Raw genomic sequence first — 16,835 nt, 5'->3', positions numbered from 1 at the left:
ATCCACCCTAGCAGGGCTGATTATAACGATCGTTCTAACACTGATTTTCGGGCCCTGCATACTGAATAGGCTGATGTTGTTTGTTAAAAGCCGGCTAGAGCAAGTTAATATCCTTTTGCTTGAACGCCAGCAACTACTTTATGAAAAGTATTTACTAATCTTTTCCCTAGTTATCCCTACTAACACCCCATTATTAATAACTACCTCATAGTTTTCACCTGTTCACTGTGCCTTATATTTTATGTTATGTAGTCTACCTCTAAAGATTTTTTACACTGTATTACAATAAGAAGCATATATCTTTTTTAAGACTTTTATATCTTAGCTAATTTAGTTGTGCACGGGGGGGGGGAAATGTTGGTAGTTAGGGTCTTGCGTTCAGAAGATCTCGCGCTGTACGGGAAGATAGTGGCCCCTCCCCTGATAGGTGTAGTGTTTCGTGTGTTACCTAAGCAGGTGGATGTGACGTTGTAAAACTCAAGGTATATATTGCTTTATTGCCTACCAATAAACGCCATTTGCCGTCCACCACATTGGTGTCTGCGAGCTGATGGACCGAGCGACCTGAGGGTGGTTGCCGTGCCGTTCCTGAAGCAGGACACCTATGTTGCAGGGTGAACCGCAACATAGTTTGGTGCCGAAACCCGGGAAAATCTCCTGATTTCAGGTGTGAACGGTGGTCGAGCCAGCTGGACTGCTACGATGGAGGAGGACGCTCCCATAGCCACTAGGAGGACGGAAGCCCTAGTGAAGGTTGTATCAGCATTGCATAGGCAATGGGGAATTGATTGTAGGTCTGAAGATTTTACTCTCGCAGTTGTGAGGCTTTTGAAAATTGGGGTAATTGAACAGCCGGTGGAGGTTCTCCACCCGGAGGGGTGGGATAAGTGCACTAAAGCACTGGCCGAGGAGACAATGTCCTCGGGTTGTGGGAAAAACCTGAAGTCTTGGGGGAAAGTCGTGCAAGCCTTGCAAAAAGCTATGCAAGCACAAGAGACTTGGAAAGTGGCTAAGGCTTGTTTAATGGCCACCCCACAACTGGGAGTCGGGGCTACCACGCAGACCCCGCACCCCTCAGATAATGACGATCCTGTTGAGTATAAGGATTTGCAAGAGGGCGACCCCCCTTCTCCACCCCCGAACCCTGACCCACTCACGGAGGCGCAGGAGCAAGCTGAATCCAAAGATCAGCGGGAGGGTGACTCCTCCCCTTACTCCTCTGACTCTGTTTCATTCGCAGAAGCGCGGGAGTGAGCTAAAGCTTTCTGGGGCAGGCTAGCCGAGGCGGCTCGCGTCGCTGGGAAACCGGAGTCCGAGGGTGTCTGGGCACGACCCCCCGCTATGCGCTCCAAGATGGCCCCCAGGGAAAACTTGAGGGGCGGGGAGAAGATGCCTTCGGCGGGAAAGGAGAGATAGTGATGAATCAGGAGAACAATAGAGCGGGGGATCGGGGAGGAGGTGGAGGCGGGGGCGAGGGGTAGAGGGGTGATGTGGGCATCCATCTGGGGAGGTGCTGCTGTGGGGGAGACTCCTCCCCCAGCAGGAGGCGGGGTGAGCCAAGAGGGCGGGAATGGCCCGCCCACAGGGGTAACGGGCAGGGTCAGAGCAGAGAGCGGCCCACCCGCAAGGGTAGTGGGCGGGGCCGGAACTCGTTTAAAAGGCACCGGAACCCGGAAGTAACCAGCCACTCAAGTTCCGGTTCTGGATCAGATACGGAAGTAACTGGCCACTCGAGTTCCGACTCCGACTCAGATACCGATTCAAATTCGGAGGAGGATGTGGGATCAAACAGAGTTAAAAACAAAAATATCCGCATCCGAAATAAAGCGAAATCGCGAGGGGGAGAAATTCCTCTCATGGATTGGAGAAAAATTAAGATTGCGTGTGCCGATTGGGCTCCATCGGCCGTGCTGGCGTTCCCGGTCCGGGTGACGGATGGGGGACAGAGGGTTCACACACCAATAAACCCTAAGGATGTGCAAGCGATTGTTAAAGCCATCACGGATAAAGGGATTAATTCAGCCATGGTCTCCACCCTCATAGATGGTGTTTTCGGGGGATATGACATGCTCCCGTTTGATATAAAACAAACTTGCAGGGTGATCTTTGACGGGGCAGGGATGATCGTTTTTAAACAAGAGTGGGAGGACAACTGTGCGAGACAACTGGCCCAGGTGGCTGGGACGGATCACCCACTGCATGGGTAACGATAAAGCAGATGCCGCTGCAAAAGGGGTATGGACACTGAGAGATGCCCGTCAGCTACACGAGTCCCTCCACATTGGAGCTAAAGCGCTAGTTAAGAGATGTGGGGTTTCAACCGTCGACGCAAAACACATAGTAGCTACGTGTCCCCACTGTCAAAAGGCACCACTGTGGTCCAGTGGAGTCAACCCCAGAGGTCTTAAAGCTTCCGAGGTGTGGCAGACGGACTTTACACTCTGTCAGTTGCTGAGACCTCGAGCGTGGCTAGCGGTAACCGTAGACACAGATAGCGGGGTAATCATAGCCACACAACACTCTAAGGCCGACTCCAAAGCAACCATCCAACATTGGCTGACAGCCACGGCATGGCTTGGTGTCCCTAATCAGATCAAAACGGATAACGGTCTGAGTTTCGTGTCCAAATCAACCCAGGCATTCGTTCGGAAATGGGGTATTACTCTAATACACGGTATCCCATATAATAGTACAGGTCAAGCTATAGTCGAGCGAGCAAATCAAACTCTGAAATCCAAGCTAGAAGTCTTGGCAAAAACAGAAGGTTTTACCTCCAGCATTCCCTCAGGAGACCAGGCACGTTTGCTAGTGACTGCCTTGCTAGCACTGAATCAATTCCCTAGGGGAGAGGAGGTGAATAGTCCTGTCCAAAAACATTGGGCCACTCGAGCACTGGAAGAGGGCCCACCAGTTGTAGTCAGAAATGAGCTGGGAGACTGGGAAAAAGGGTGGAAACTGATTCTGACAGGACGAGGGTATGCAGCGGTCAAAAAAGGTGGCAGGGTCAAGTGGTGCCCGCTTAAGTCCATTAAACCAGAGCTTCAGAATAAAACTAATGAAAACTGTGAGTTTTTGTTTGCAGGAACGGATCATTGGCCGCCCTTGTAGCCCGTATGCCCCGGTGACAGACGACGTCAACAAATCAGCAAGCGTCCTGTCTGAGCCTGAGAATTCTGCACGGGAAGAGTCCAGACAACAGCAAAGCGGCCTCCGTGGTTGGAAGCTGCGATACCTTCGTTTGATCTTGATTCTGAGGCTTGCTGCTACAGGTAAAACAGAATCAGGTTACAGCCACCATCAGCCATTCAAGTGGATCCTACGAAACGTGGGGAGCAATCGAGTAATAAGGGAAATCACAACAACAGGTGCTCCAACCTTTTCAATTAAAATAAGTGACTTATTTCCCACAACTCATTCATTGTGGGGAACATATTGGTGCCCTAGTTCAAATCCAGGAAAAAGCTACTGTCACTATCCAGGATATTTGTTTTGTGGGTATTGGGGATGTGAGACCATTGTTACAAGCAATAAGTGGAGTCCAGAAAAAGAGGATGAATTTTTGCGAGTAGATTGGGGACCAAGGGGATGTATCCCTCCAATATTTGCGTACAATGAAATGCTGGATTGGAGAGGTGATTGTGTCGGTCTAGACGTAGAGATCAGAAACCCGACTAATGCGGATTGGCTTTTGGGGAAAACGTGGTCAGTATTTCGTCGTAAGACCTTAAAGGATCCAGGAACACTAATACAAATCACCAAGGTCAGGCTACAAACACCTCAGACACTTGGGCCTAACCGGGTTCTTAACCCACACACATCTAAACCTGTGGTAGACAATACCAAGAACAACGCCAAGGTTGCGGCTCCCAATAACGCCAAGACACTCGATACTTTCAAAATTGAAATGCCTCCCCTATGGAGGTTGTTGAACTTGTCATACCAGCTATTGAATTCTACCAATCCAAATATTACAGCAAACTGCTGGCTTTGCTTTGATATAAGGCCACCCTTTTATGAAGCAGTAGGTGTACCCTCTAAACCAGGACTAGTAAACGGGCCTAACCCATCGCAATGCCTTTGGAACACCACAAACATCCCAGGAATTACAATGCAATACGTATCAGGGCAAGGCTCTTGTGTCGGTAAGGTACCCCCTGGGAAAAAGGTGCTATGCGCAAATGAGATCAGGCTAGAAAAAGAATCGAAAACCAAATGGTTAGTTCCTGCTAGCAATACCAAATGGATATGTTCAAAAACTGGAGTCACACCGTGCATATCCCTTAACATATTTGATCAAAACAATGAATTCTGTATACAAGCAATGATTGTTCCAAGGATCATATACCATCCAGAGGAATACATATATGAACATCTATCCCCTTCTACTTTTAATCACATACAAAAACGAGAGCCCATTACCGATCTGACCATAGCTGCCCTGCTAACCGTAGGAGCTGCGGGGGCTGGAACAGGAATAGCCTCGCTAGTCGGACAAAACCAAAGATTTCATTCTCTCAGAGTAGCAGTAGATGAAGATTTGGTTCGAACTGAACAATCGATCACCGTCTTAGAAAAGTCATTGAGATCATTGTCCGAAGTTGTTTTACAGAATTGTAGAGGACTAGATCTCTTGTTTTTATAACGAGGTGGACTTTGTGCAGCTTTAGGAGAAGAATGTTGTGTATATGCAGATAACACAGGGGTTGTCAGAGACACAATGGCCAAACTTAGGGAGGGTCTAGAAAAGAGAAGAAGAGATAGAGAAGCCCAACAAGGATGGTTTGATTCATGGCTTAACCACTCGCCATGGTTAACAGCCCTGATATCCACCCTAGCAGGGCTGATTATAACGATCGTTCTAACACTGATTTTCGGGCCCTGCATACTGAATAGGCTGATGTTGTTTGTTAAAAGCCGGCTAGAGCAAGTTAATATCCTTTTGCTTGAACGCCAGCAACTACTTTATGAAAAGTATTTACTAATCTTTTCCCTAGTTATCCCTACTAACACCCCATTATTAATAACTACCTCATAGTTTTCACCTGTTCACTGTGCCTTATATTTTATGTTATGTAGTCTACCTCTAAAGATTTTTTACACTGTATTACAATAAGAAGCATATATCTTTTTTAAGACTTTTATATCTTAGCTAATTTAGTTGTGCACGGGGGGGGGGAAATGTTGGTAGTTAGGGTCTTGCGTTCAGAAGATCTCGCGCTGTACGGGAAGATAGTGGCCCCTCCCCTGATAGGTGTAGTGTTTCGTGTGTTACCTAAGCAGGCGGATGTGACGTTGTAAAACTCAAGGTATATATTGCTTTATTGCCTACCAATAAACGCCATTTGCCGTCCACCACATTGGTGTCTGCGAGCTGATGGACCGAGCGACCTGAGGGTGGTTGCCGTGCCGTTCCTGAAGCAGGACACCTATGTTGCAGGGTGAACCGCAACATAGTTTGGTGCCGAAACCCGGGAAAATCTCCTGATTTCAGGTGTGAACGGTGGTCGAGCCAGCTGGACTGCTACGATGGAGGAGGACGCTCCCATAGCCACTAGGAGGACGGAAGCCCTAGTGAAGGTTGTATCAGCATTGCATAGGCAATGGGGAATTGATTGTAGGTCTGAAGATTTTACTCTCGCAGTTGTGAGGCTTTTGAAAATTGGGGTAATTGAACAGCCGGTGGAGGTTCTCCACCCGGAGGGGTGGGATAAGTGCACTAAAGCACTGGCCGAGGAGACAATGTGAACCGCAGGGTGAACCGCAACACCATCTGATGTCCATTAACGTGTCCTACAGCCACCTCTATTGGTGACATCAGGTCATGTAACACTTGTCCAACTAGTTCTTCATGAAACAATTATTTCCCTTTGCTATTAATTAGACCCCGTTCTTCCCAGTTTTTCCCAATGGTGTGCACTACTTCAAATGCATATCTAGAATCAGTATAAATGGTACCTTCTTTTCCTCCTAACATGCACAATGCCTGATTGAGAGCATATAGCTCGCATGTTTGAGCTGAGTGGTTATTAGGCAACCTTCTCGTTTCCCTTGTTTCACCACTCACACCTTCAATGATGGAACACCCGTTGTGTCTTTCCCCTGAATTACCATTGAAGACCCCTCTATGAAGGGGTGCAGCCCTGCACGTAGGGGTATGTCTCTCAAATCAGGTCTGACTTTAGTTTGGTATTCTAGCTAAAGTCTAAACAAACATGCTCTAGATCTTGATCTTCACTGTCACCTCTCCATAGGTAAAGTAGCAGGGCTCAGATATGATTCTGTTGTTAAGATCAAATAATCTTTTTCAATTAATAAAGCTTCATACTTCAAGATTCTTGAGTCAGCTAGCCAGTTCCCAGCCTTTTGGGTCAGGATCAGTTTTGCTTAATGGGGGTTGCTTGCCACTCAAGTTTCTCCAAAGGTTAGCCCCCTGCTTTCTTCCACCAGAAAAGCGGTTGCTGCTGCAGCTTGCACACACCGGCCAACCTTGATACCCTGGGTCTAAGAGCTTTGGTAAGTGTGACACTGGTTGTCGCTTCCCCCCAGCCCACCTGCTGGTGTGACCGCACGAGAGGCAGAACTGGCCTGCACTCCACGCAAGCATTGCTCGGCAAAACACCTCTGGATTATCAACGCTGGTTTTAGCATAAATCCACAACACAGTCCCATACTAGCTACCATAAAGGAAATCAACTCCACCCCAGCCAAAACCAACACAAACTTCCAGGGCACACTATCTCTTTCAAATTTTCTCCTTGTGACCCCCCATGCAATAATGGTGTTTCCGCACCCAGAGCCTCGAAAAGATCTCTCTCTAATAAATAATCTGGGGAATCTGTTATAAATTTCCAATCACTCATGCTTTAAGCAAACAAATCTTTTATTATGTCCACCTGATTAACAGGAGCATAAGCTAAACAGCTCTGAGTGCAGGGGGAGTGCGCTCTGCCAACGTGCACGCCTCAGGTGTCTGATGAACTCTTTTTATTGCCTCGGCTAGTTCTTCTTGCATCAGACCCCGTGGCTGGTTGTTACTAGGGCTATTCGCTCTTCCTCACTGGTTGTCAAAGAGTTTCTTCTTCCTCAGTGTCCCCCCTCACAACAGTTTGCCCAACAACTGTAACCACCTTTCTAAATTAAACAGGTGCCATGCTTTATTTGGTCAACATGAGTAGTTTCTGCAGCTTAGCAGAATTTTCCACTTAACCATCTTTTTTTAGCACAAATTATTATCATTTTTCTCGTAAATCTTGCACTAATATAAACCTTCCCCACACGCTTCTAATTCCTGTTGTCACAAACAGGAGTTTGTTCAGAATTCTCTCTCCTTCCTCCTGCTACCCCTTTTATTACAACGGTACCTTATGTCTAAGATCTTTTTAAGGTAAAATTTAAAAGGGACAGGGCAGCTTCCGTATCTGCAAAGAACTCGACACCGCAACCTCCTACTGTACCAACTATATGGCCTTTTGTGATTTAAACAAGTCTCCCCACATTAAAGACATTAATCGGTCTGCATTCTGGAATTAGTTTGAAGATACTTTGTTCTACATCAAGGATTTAGAGCCTGAAGTCTCTTCAGTCCTTGCCCCACACTGGGGTCGGGCACCAGGTCCCCAGCTTCATAAAAACAACATTCCTTCGTTCACCGTTCCTTACATGTGTATGTGGGATTTATGTTGCCGCCTGTGCAGCAACGTGTGTGGAGTCTGAGCCCCCCGGCGGCTTTGGGGGAACCTCTCGGCAGTGGGTGGGGGTGCGGGCCCGGCCTCTCCTGTGCTGCAGGGGCTGCCGATCTCTCGCTGTCGCCTCTGTCTGGGTCGCTGGGCGGCGACAAGCGCCTTGTGACCGGCCCGGGCGCTACGGCAACCCGCGCATGCGCACAAAGAGCCGCGCGGCACAAGCAGTCGTGGCGGGAAAAAGCGGAGGCGGCGGTGGGAAGCCGCGAGCGTGCGGCGTTGGCTGAAGGGACGCGGCGGAGCGCTAACAGGGGAGCGGCACTGGGTGGCTGTGCCTCCCTGAAGAAACAGTTGGGCACCACGCAGGGGCTCAGCCTAGCCCCACGCAGCCCCCAGTGACACTAAAGCTAAAACTGCAACGCAAGGGGGTTTAGCTTCTGACAAACTGTCTTTGGTTGTTCTTTTTTTTCAATATAACAATGCTCTCACAACAAGTGAAAAGAAGCTTCACTCCTGTGACCTATTGGGGTATTTGTAGTCACAATCATAATTATGGGAGGTTCTAAGAGAAAAGGGAAAAAGATGAATATGGGAGGGGATGGTCCGACAATACCTCCAGATAGCCCATCAGGGAGGATCATAACTAACGAACTTATGGTAAATTACTGTTATTTCACATGGCCAGAATACCGATTAGCTAAAGGATAGAGGTGGCCCCCTTTAGGCAGTGATGATATGTCAACATGTCAGTATTTGTGTCTACGTTTAACAAACACTGAAAACAATTAAACAAGAGTGTGGATGAGTATGGTTAACAGGAAATTGGTAGGGAATGAAATGATGTTGGAGAATGGCTTAAAAATAAGGGGCATGGGTCTGCAGAGCAGTTGTACGAGCAGAGCCTGTTCTGAAGGCCTTAGCATAAGTAGCAAGACTAGGCCGCAGGGGGAACCGCTGACTGTTTCAGCAAGATCAGCAAGGACACTGCGACCTTGGCAGAGTCTCATAAACAGCTTGGGAGAAGCAAGAGCGCAGGAACGTAGAACAAGCATGGCTAGTAACTGCAAGTAGGAGGACCATGCCAATGTGACTGTTAGAGCTTAAGCCAATTTGTAGGTGACAGGCATGCATAATGATCGTGAACTGTGTAAGCATATGGTGTTCGGGCTAATAAATCAAACTATGGTTTATCACTCATATTGAGTCGACCTGCGTGTTCCTCTGCCGCTCAAAAAATAACAGATACAGTGGGATTCTATATAACAAAGAAACAAAGTAGGGAGGAGAAACAGAAAGGAATAAGGAAAGATGGGACATTCTCCATTAACAGAAATTTATGAAGAGCAAGTGTAGGATCCTGCACCTGGGGAGGAACAACCCCAGGCACCAGTACAGGTCAGGGGCAGACCTGCTGGGAAGCAGCACTACAGAGAAGGACCTGGGAGTTCTGGTCAACTACAGGTTGACTGTGAGTCAACGATGTTCAGGTCCCCAGGTGGGCACAGGGCAACAGGCACAGACTGAAGCATAGAAGGTTCCACCTGAATATGAGAAAACCCTTCTTTACTTTGAGGGTGCCTGAGCACTGGAACAGGCTCCCCCAAGAGGTCGTTGGAGTCGCTTTCTCTGGAGACATTCAAGACCCTCCTGGACACGTTCCTGTGTGATCTGCTCTGGTGAACCTGCTTTAGCAGGTGGGTTGGAATAGATGATCTCCAGAGGTCCCTTCCAACACCGACTATGTCTACACCCCATGTGGCCTTTGAGGGGGCCTGTGAAACCACATTGCTCTGCTCCAGACTAACAGCCAGGATCCTCTACTTCAGGCTTTTTATTTTCACGACAGACTGTCTCCTCATGCCTGGCCAATGGTGTTCATTTCCTTTACCTTCCCCTGAACCTGCACTCGATAAATGCAGGTGTAGCGTGACTTCCCCCAGTTGCTCTGTATGAGAAGCCTGATGCGCTGAAAGGCTCTGGGAAGCTCACTCTGCAAAGCAAACGCGGCAAAAAGCCAGGTCAGTGCCAGGGCGTCAGGAGGCCCTGCGTGTCGTCCCCTGCCAGCCTGGCCCTTGCAGCTCCCGCCCTGGCTGATGGGACAGCATCTCTGTCCTGCCCTTCTCCCGACCAGGCCCTCTCTGCCTCTGCAGAGCAAATGCCCAGCCTCAGAGAGCAGGCCGGACCTTCTGGAAACCTGAGGCTTGCTGGGCCTGGGGCGGAAATGGAGCCTGGGGAAAGTCCTGCTGCTGGGGCAAGGCGTTGGGTATCGTGGCTGCCACCGCCTGTCCGGCTGGGGCTCAGTGCCTGTCCTGCCACCCCTTCCCTTTACTGCTGGGGCGTCTGTGCTGGCAGAGTGGCCAGGGAGTGCTCCTGCACATGGGCTGTGGCAGCACCCAGCAGCTCCTCCACCTCCTCCCCAGCACAGCCCAGGCCTGGGGACACTGGCCACCCCGCCCCGTGTGCGGAGCATCCCTGTGGTGCTGCCTGTTGGCTGTTGCCACCTGACACTTGGGTTTCAGGGCAGCACGCGGCACAGGTGGGGTGGCACGACCCTGGCTGGCTCTGCCAGGAGCAGTAGGCATAGGCAGGAGCTCTGGGGACCTGCGTGGTCGTGGGGCCGACCTGAGTCTCGCTTTGCTTCTGCTGCCCTTGCTGAGTGCTGCCCAGCCCTCCAAAGCCCGCCATGTCTCTCTTGGCCAGGGTTGAGCCCCTGCCCTGTCAGGGACCATCCACGCCCCTCCTGCCACTGAATTGCTGGCCAACCTGCATTTCTGCCCTGGCCTCGTGCCCTAACACACATCCCACACCTGCAGAGGGAAGGTCTGGGCCGGCGCTTTCTTGATGTCATAGCCGAATGTCCCCAGCAGAGTCTCCTCTTTTCCTTCCTCATCCAGTCCCTGGCAGGTGAAGCACAGGGGAGCAGTCAGGCTCAGCTCGGCCATGAGGCAACACACGTGCCAGATCCGGGCCCCCGACCCCTCTCCTCTCCCGCGGCTCCAGCACAGTCTGGAACAGGATGCGGTAGGGCCGAGGTGTTGGGCCAAAACCCACGGAGCAAGTCTTCAGATGGGAGGACACCACCCTGGACATGCCCTGAAATGTCCCCTCAGAGCACAGCTGTGCTTGGGAGGGACCAGGAATCTCTGCAGAGATTCAGAGGGACCTGCAAGTCCCCCTTCCGGCTTCTCTCCAGCACCAGGTCCCAGCCCCAGGTGCCCAGCAGAGACTTACAGAGACGGTGAAATCTCGAGGGGCACTGCTGATGTCCCCGAGTGCAGAGGACTTCTTCAAGGGGTGCTGCACAGTGATCGCGGTTGGTTGGACTTGTGCGGGCAACGTAATGACCACTTGGCTCCCCGACGCTTGGAAGGGCCAGCAGTAGCCTGGGGAAATGTCCAGCTGAAAGCACAGGGCAATGGCAGCGGTTGGTGAAGGGAACAGCAATCCCATGTCTTTACAAAAGGAGTGCAACAGACAGGTTTAACCCATCAGTTAACAGGGAATGTTGCTGGGGGAATATGAAAGGCAGTTGGGAAAGTTTGTAGCCTCCGGGTACCTTGGCCGGTGGGGAAAGGAGGATGGATCGCCTGCGGCCAGGGATTAGATAAACAGAGGACTGTGTCTTCCCACAGTTTTGATCATCCCCATAGAGACTCCTATGGACTCCCCCTTTCTTCAAATAAAGTTTCTTTTTTTGGCTTAGTCCTCTGTCTCCTCTTTGAACATTAACCGCTAGCGAAGCCCATTTCCGTACAGCAGTGAGGTCTCTCCTCAGCCTCCTTTTCTCCAGGCTAAACAGCCCCAGTTCTCTCAGCCACTCCTCATCAGACTTGTGCTCCAGACCCCTCACCAGATTCATTGCCCTTCTCTGAGCTCTCTCCAGCACCTCCATGTCGTTCATGTAGTGAGGGGCTCCAAACTGAATACAGGATTCAAGGTGGGGCCTCACCAGCAGCAAGTCACTTCTCTAGTCCTGCTGACCACGCTATTCCTGATACAAACCAGGATGCTCTTGGTCTTTTTGGCCACCTGGACACATTGCTGGCTCATGTTCAGCCGGCTGTCAGTCAACACCCCCAGGTCCTTTTCCTCCAGGCAGCTTTCCAGCCACTCTCCCTGCGCCTGTAGCACTGCCTGGGGTTGTTGTGCCCCAAGTGCAGGACCCAGCATTTGGCCTTGTTGAACCTTACAATAACTGGTCTCAGCTCAACTTTCCAGCCAGTCCAGATCCCTCTGTATGGCCTTCCTACCCTCCGGCAGACTGACACTCCCACCCAACTTGGTGTCATCTGCAAACTTACAGAGGGTGCACTCAGCGTCTCATTCAAATCACCCAGATCTGACAAGTTCCTTCCCCTGGCGGTGACCAGGTACGGTGGTCAGGAAGCAGCAGCTCAGCTCAGCTCAGCCCCATTCATCCCTTTCCTGGGGGAAGCTGCTGGTTTCTAGCAAGCCAAGCTCCCTGTGAGATCTCGGATATCTGGCACCTGACCAGTGCCACGGGCTTCAGCAACACCACTGGCCTGAGGGGGGACACCCTGGGGCTTGCCCTCAGCCTTAGCAGGAGGAACAAAACAGGCACCGATGATTTCTGCTCCCATACCTGCATAAAGGTCTCCAGAGGCCGCAGATCACAAAGGAACCAAAACAGCCTGCAGGACCATGTAATGCTCCTGTGTGATCTCTGCAGGTCGATGGTGACCCCTGAAGGAAGAAGAGAGCAGCTGACTGTCAGGCCCCCCAGGCTGGTGGATGGGGGGTATATCTAAGGCTGCCTGCCAGCCCAGTGCCCTCAGAGCAGATGCAGGCAAGGAAGGGATCCCCGTGCCCGGTGAGAACGTCTCCCTCATGGCCGCACGAGGAGAAGGTTTGCGGGAGCTGGGAGCCTGCAAGCCCCCATGGGAAGAGCAGGGGGCCCAAGCTGATGCCACCTGATACGCAGAGACAGCAAACGATGACCTGACTACTGGCTTCTCAGTGCCCAGGAAAGCTCAGCAGAGAGGGAAAGCACAGAAGTGCTGTCAGGGGCATGGCGGGGCACCTGTGAGGGGCCGAAGGGCAGGACAGGCACTCTGCCGCAGGCGTGCTCTTGGGCCCTGTGATTCCGTCTCATCTGCCCTGCCTTGGAGGGCACTGTCTGCACCGCAGCCTCCTTTGGGGAGGGCTAAGCAGGAGCTCAGTGCTATGAGATCGGTCTGCCCACATCCACACCTGTGCTTTTCAGAGCCCAGGCAGACATCTGGACACTCTCTTCCACAGGCATAGCAGACATGGCCATTCTCAAGTCCTCTATTTCCTGGGAAAGACAGAAATGAACACGGGAGACAAACACGTCAGCGGGCCATTCAGTGTGACCACGGAGTCCTGGCACAGAGCCTCTGTTGAGCAGAGTCAGGGCTCGGGAAGAGCATTCGTGTCCGCAGCCATAGCAGGGGTATGGGTCTGGGCCCCACAGCCTCGTCTCCACCTCCACGCTGCCCAGCTCAGCCTGCAGATGGGCTCAGACCTGCCAGGGCTGGATGCTCCTGGGAGGCCACTTGTGTCTCACTGCTCTCTGGGCTCAGACCAGTACCACCAGAGGCCTCAGCACCTCAGTAGCAGGACATCAGCAGTCCTCCACTGCCAGTTAAACTTGGCCAGAGGAGGGGACTTTAGAGCAGAGCAGCAACACTTGGTGAAGGCTGGCTGGCTGGGCACAGAAGGAAAACCCCACAGCATCCCCACAAGGCACCCCGTGCGGGGCCCTGCTCATCCGCGCCCTCTTTCACAAAGCACAGCATCACCGTCTTCAAGGAGCTCATCTCAGCAGTCAGGCGGGTCAGATCCTTCTTCAGCTGTTGCACCTCCTGAGCTTGTTCCCTCAGCAGAGCGAGCGAGTTCCTGCAAATGCCGGCAGAGCAGATCTTGTCAGGGAGCTGCCCAGCCCCTGCCAGAGCCTCCAGGCTCAGAGGCACAGAGCAGAGACACAGGGGCTCCAGGCCCCTTTCCTTGCCCTGCTTTGCAGGTGCTCCCCTTCCTTTCCAGCTTATGCAACAGGCGAAGAGAGAGGGAAAAGCCTGAGCCCCCCGTGCTACACATGGAGCACAAACAGCACGAGGCCAGGTCCTGCTCCCCCACCAGATGAGCAGCGAGCCAGGAGAGGGCTCTTACCGCAGGAACTTCAGCTCGCCCACAGGCTTCTCCAGCAGCACCTGAAAAGGAGAGGTTCTCTGCTTGAGTCCCAGAGGTGCTGGGGCTTTCCAGAGCCCAAGGAAGCTCTAGGGAGGCACCGCAGAAGCTGCTGCTGCTGCTTTGGCGTGTGGCCTGGAGCCGGAGGATTTGGCACTTTACCCAGCCGCCACCAGCAGTGCTCCTCTGCGGGACTTCCTTGTCCCACAGGAACATTCACCGACCTGTGGCACATCCTTTGCCCACAGCATCCACATTGGCAGCGAGGTCCCGCAGAAGGCACCAGCTGTAATCCACATCACCGAGAGTGTTTTTACTAGCGTTTCTAATGACCTCCCCAGTCTTGCCATCTCCTCCCACACCAGGGTGGCAAGAGGTCTGCCGAGAGGTTTTCTCACTGCTGTAGTGAGCACCAACATCTGGCTCCATGGGCTGTGAGACAGACACCTCTCGGTCCCTCCCCCCGCACAGCACCGCCGAGGACCCTCCCTTCAGCTGAGCTCCACGCCCCCAGCAATGCTCAGCTCTGGCCCTGCCTGTCACCGTCTCTGTTTCCTCTATCTGCACAGCGGCGTGGGAGCGGAGCCTGTCCCGGCATGGGCTGGACACCTGGCACTGGTTTCTGTGAAGGAGCAGGACCTTCTTCAAGCTCCCCTTCACAGCAGCGCAGGCTGTTCCCTCCCGCTGCCTCTGCACATCTGCCTCTCTCACGCACCCCCCGATCATGCCAGCCAGGCTGGAAGTCCATACAGCCTCCCCTTGCAGGCTTGCGGGCTAAGCAAGTGCTTCCCTTGGGCCGTGGCAGCTTCTGCACAGCCCGTCCACAAAGGAAAGCTGCCCAACAGCAGGGACGTCTGCCTGAAAGGGTCCTGCCGGCTGCGTATCCTAGCACTGGGGGTGTCTGCAGTGGCCCTTGGGCTGACTGGGGTCTGTGTGTGCGGAGCTCCTGGAGCTGCAGAGGCGGCAGGCTGGAGGGTCCCCACAGGCGTTCCAGCGCCTCTCCCTCAGGCTGAGGCTTGCAGCCCATGCATCTGTGCTGCCCCGAGCAGCGGGTGAATATTCACCAGTAGCAGCTACACAGATGAAGCAGAAGATCATCAAGAGCCCGCTCCTGGTCTGGACCATCTCCTTCCTGAAAAAGAGGGAGTCCTGGTGATACTGGTGCTCAGGGACTGGAGCAGACTCTGTCTGGGACATTCTCACTGGCAAGCTGAGAAGCATCAATTCTGGAGGTCAGCTTGCTGACACAAAAGCTGACTCAGCAGCCCCTTTCAAAAGGAGCACAGTTTCTATCTGCCCATTCTTCCCCAAGCCAGAGGCTGGTCGAGGCCGCAACAAAGCCTTTTGCAGAGGCTCAGCCCTCACCCTGAGCGCTCCGCTGCACCCTCCTGGTGCGGAAGTTTCAGACACTGACACGTGTGCCGACTGGCGCTGCCGAAGGATTTTGCTCTCGTTACTTTCCAAGCAGCTGCCCAGCCCTGGCAGCACCCGACCTGCTGCCAGCAGGAGCCACGCTCACCTGGTGCAGAGAACCACCAGCCTCCCCCTGACTTAGCAACACCCCCTTCCATGTCCGCACTGGACACGTGCCGTACTCACACGGTAGAGACGCAGGTGCTGAGGTACCGCTGAAGGGACACCAGGGCCAGTGCCAAGCTGCCAGAAGCGATCAAGACCAAGCCTGGCAAAGAAACCAGAGAAAAGCCTGAGGACCCTTCTGGAGGACACCTGGTGGGACACAGGTCAGACCCTCGGGGAGGTGGGCGCTGGTCCCACATGCTCCCTGTCCAGGGCAGTGGCAAGGGCAGGGCCGAGGCTTTCCCCTGGGGAGGGGGCAGCTGGGTGCATCCCTGGGAGCAAAGGACCGAGGGCTGGGCAGGATCCCCTCGCAGGCAGGGCACTGATGGCTTATCCAGGGAAGGAGGTGGCACGAGACTTTGGCCTCCGGGCTCCCACCAGGTGGGTGTAGCCCATGGTAGCCAGAGGATCCCGCAAGGACATGGAGACAGCACTCAGCTGTGTCACAGACGTGTAGCTGAGATGGCCCCGGGCCTTCCTCAGAGGAGGATGGCGCTGGCTCTGCAGGGCTGTTGGGCCAAGCCCCGATTGTGGGGTGACAGGCAGCCTCTTCTCCTCAGCCCTCACTAGCACATGCAGCATCAGGCCCCAGCATAGCCAGGGGAGGCAGGAGGGAATGGGAGATGCTCGGGCGTCTTTCCTGAGAAAGCCGTCCAGCCTGTGGTCAGAGGCCAGTGGCCTGTGAGAGCTTGCCCTCCCCTTTTGATTCAAGATCCTGGCAAATACTTGTTGGGCAGAGTCATGCCCAGAGCAGGGCAGCCCGCAGTCCCCTCTCCGGTGGGCTCCAGCCAGCACCATCTCCTCCACCTCTGGTGCAGAGGGAGCGCTGCGGTTGCATCCCAGGGGACTATGCAGAACGAAGCAGCGTTGAACTTACTCTCATCTTCTTGAGAGCTGGCCCTGCAGCAGGCAGGTTCTTGCTGGCTCATGCCCTGGGCCACTTGAGAATGGGTGGACCTGGGGGAGGAAAGAGGTAGAGCCCTGTTGTGCAGTCTGCGTGCCATGCGACCTGAGGGGGGCGGGAGCTGCCAGCACGAATGATCTGGACTGAAGACAGGCCTTGTGAATCATGGAATCATAGAATGGCTGTGGTTTTAAGGGACCTCTGGAGATCATCTAGTCCAAGCCACCTGCTAAAGCAGGTTCAGCTAGAGCAGACCACACAGGAATGTGTCCAGGAGGGCTTTGAATGTCTCCAGAGAAGGAGACTCCACAACCTGTCTGGACAGTGCTCTGTCACCCTCAAAGTACAGACATTTCTCCTCCTGTTTAGGGAGAACCTCCTGTGCTTCAGTCTGTGCCTCTTGCCCCTCATCCTATTGCTGGGCACCACTGAAAAGAGTCTGGTGCCATCGTCTTGACACCCAACCTTGGCATATTTATAAGCACTGATAAGACCCCCTCTCAGGC

At 53.0% G+C, this 16,835-nt stretch overlaps 2 long non-coding RNA genes across 2 annotated transcripts; one reads left to right on the top strand and one right to left on the bottom strand.

The window, feature by feature from the left end:
* Window positions 1-589: 589 nt before the first annotated feature.
* LOC139826437 (uncharacterized) lies at window positions 590-5,355 on the top strand. The gene is made up of 2 exons (XR_011736501.1): window positions 590-753; window positions 3,083-5,355. It is a non-coding gene; the product is annotated as an uncharacterized lncRNA (long non-coding RNA).
* Window positions 5,356-11,010: 5,655 nt separating this feature from the next.
* On the bottom strand, window positions 11,011-13,089 carry LOC139826441 (uncharacterized). Its single transcript, XR_011736506.1, has 3 exons — window positions 12,891-13,089; window positions 12,283-12,383; window positions 11,011-11,078 (listed from the first exon to the last, which is right to left on the bottom strand). It is a non-coding gene; the product is annotated as an uncharacterized lncRNA (long non-coding RNA).
* Between the last annotated feature and the right edge of the window lie 3,746 nt (window positions 13,090-16,835).

The sequence above is a fragment of the Patagioenas fasciata genome, chromosome Z, assembly GCF_037038585.1.
Source record: "Patagioenas fasciata isolate bPatFas1 chromosome Z, bPatFas1.hap1, whole genome shotgun sequence".
NCBI lineage: Eukaryota > Metazoa > Chordata > Aves > Columbiformes > Columbidae > Patagioenas > Patagioenas fasciata.
The sequence above is the reverse complement of the archived record's forward strand: the minus strand, read 5'-3'. Positions and strand labels throughout refer to the sequence as shown.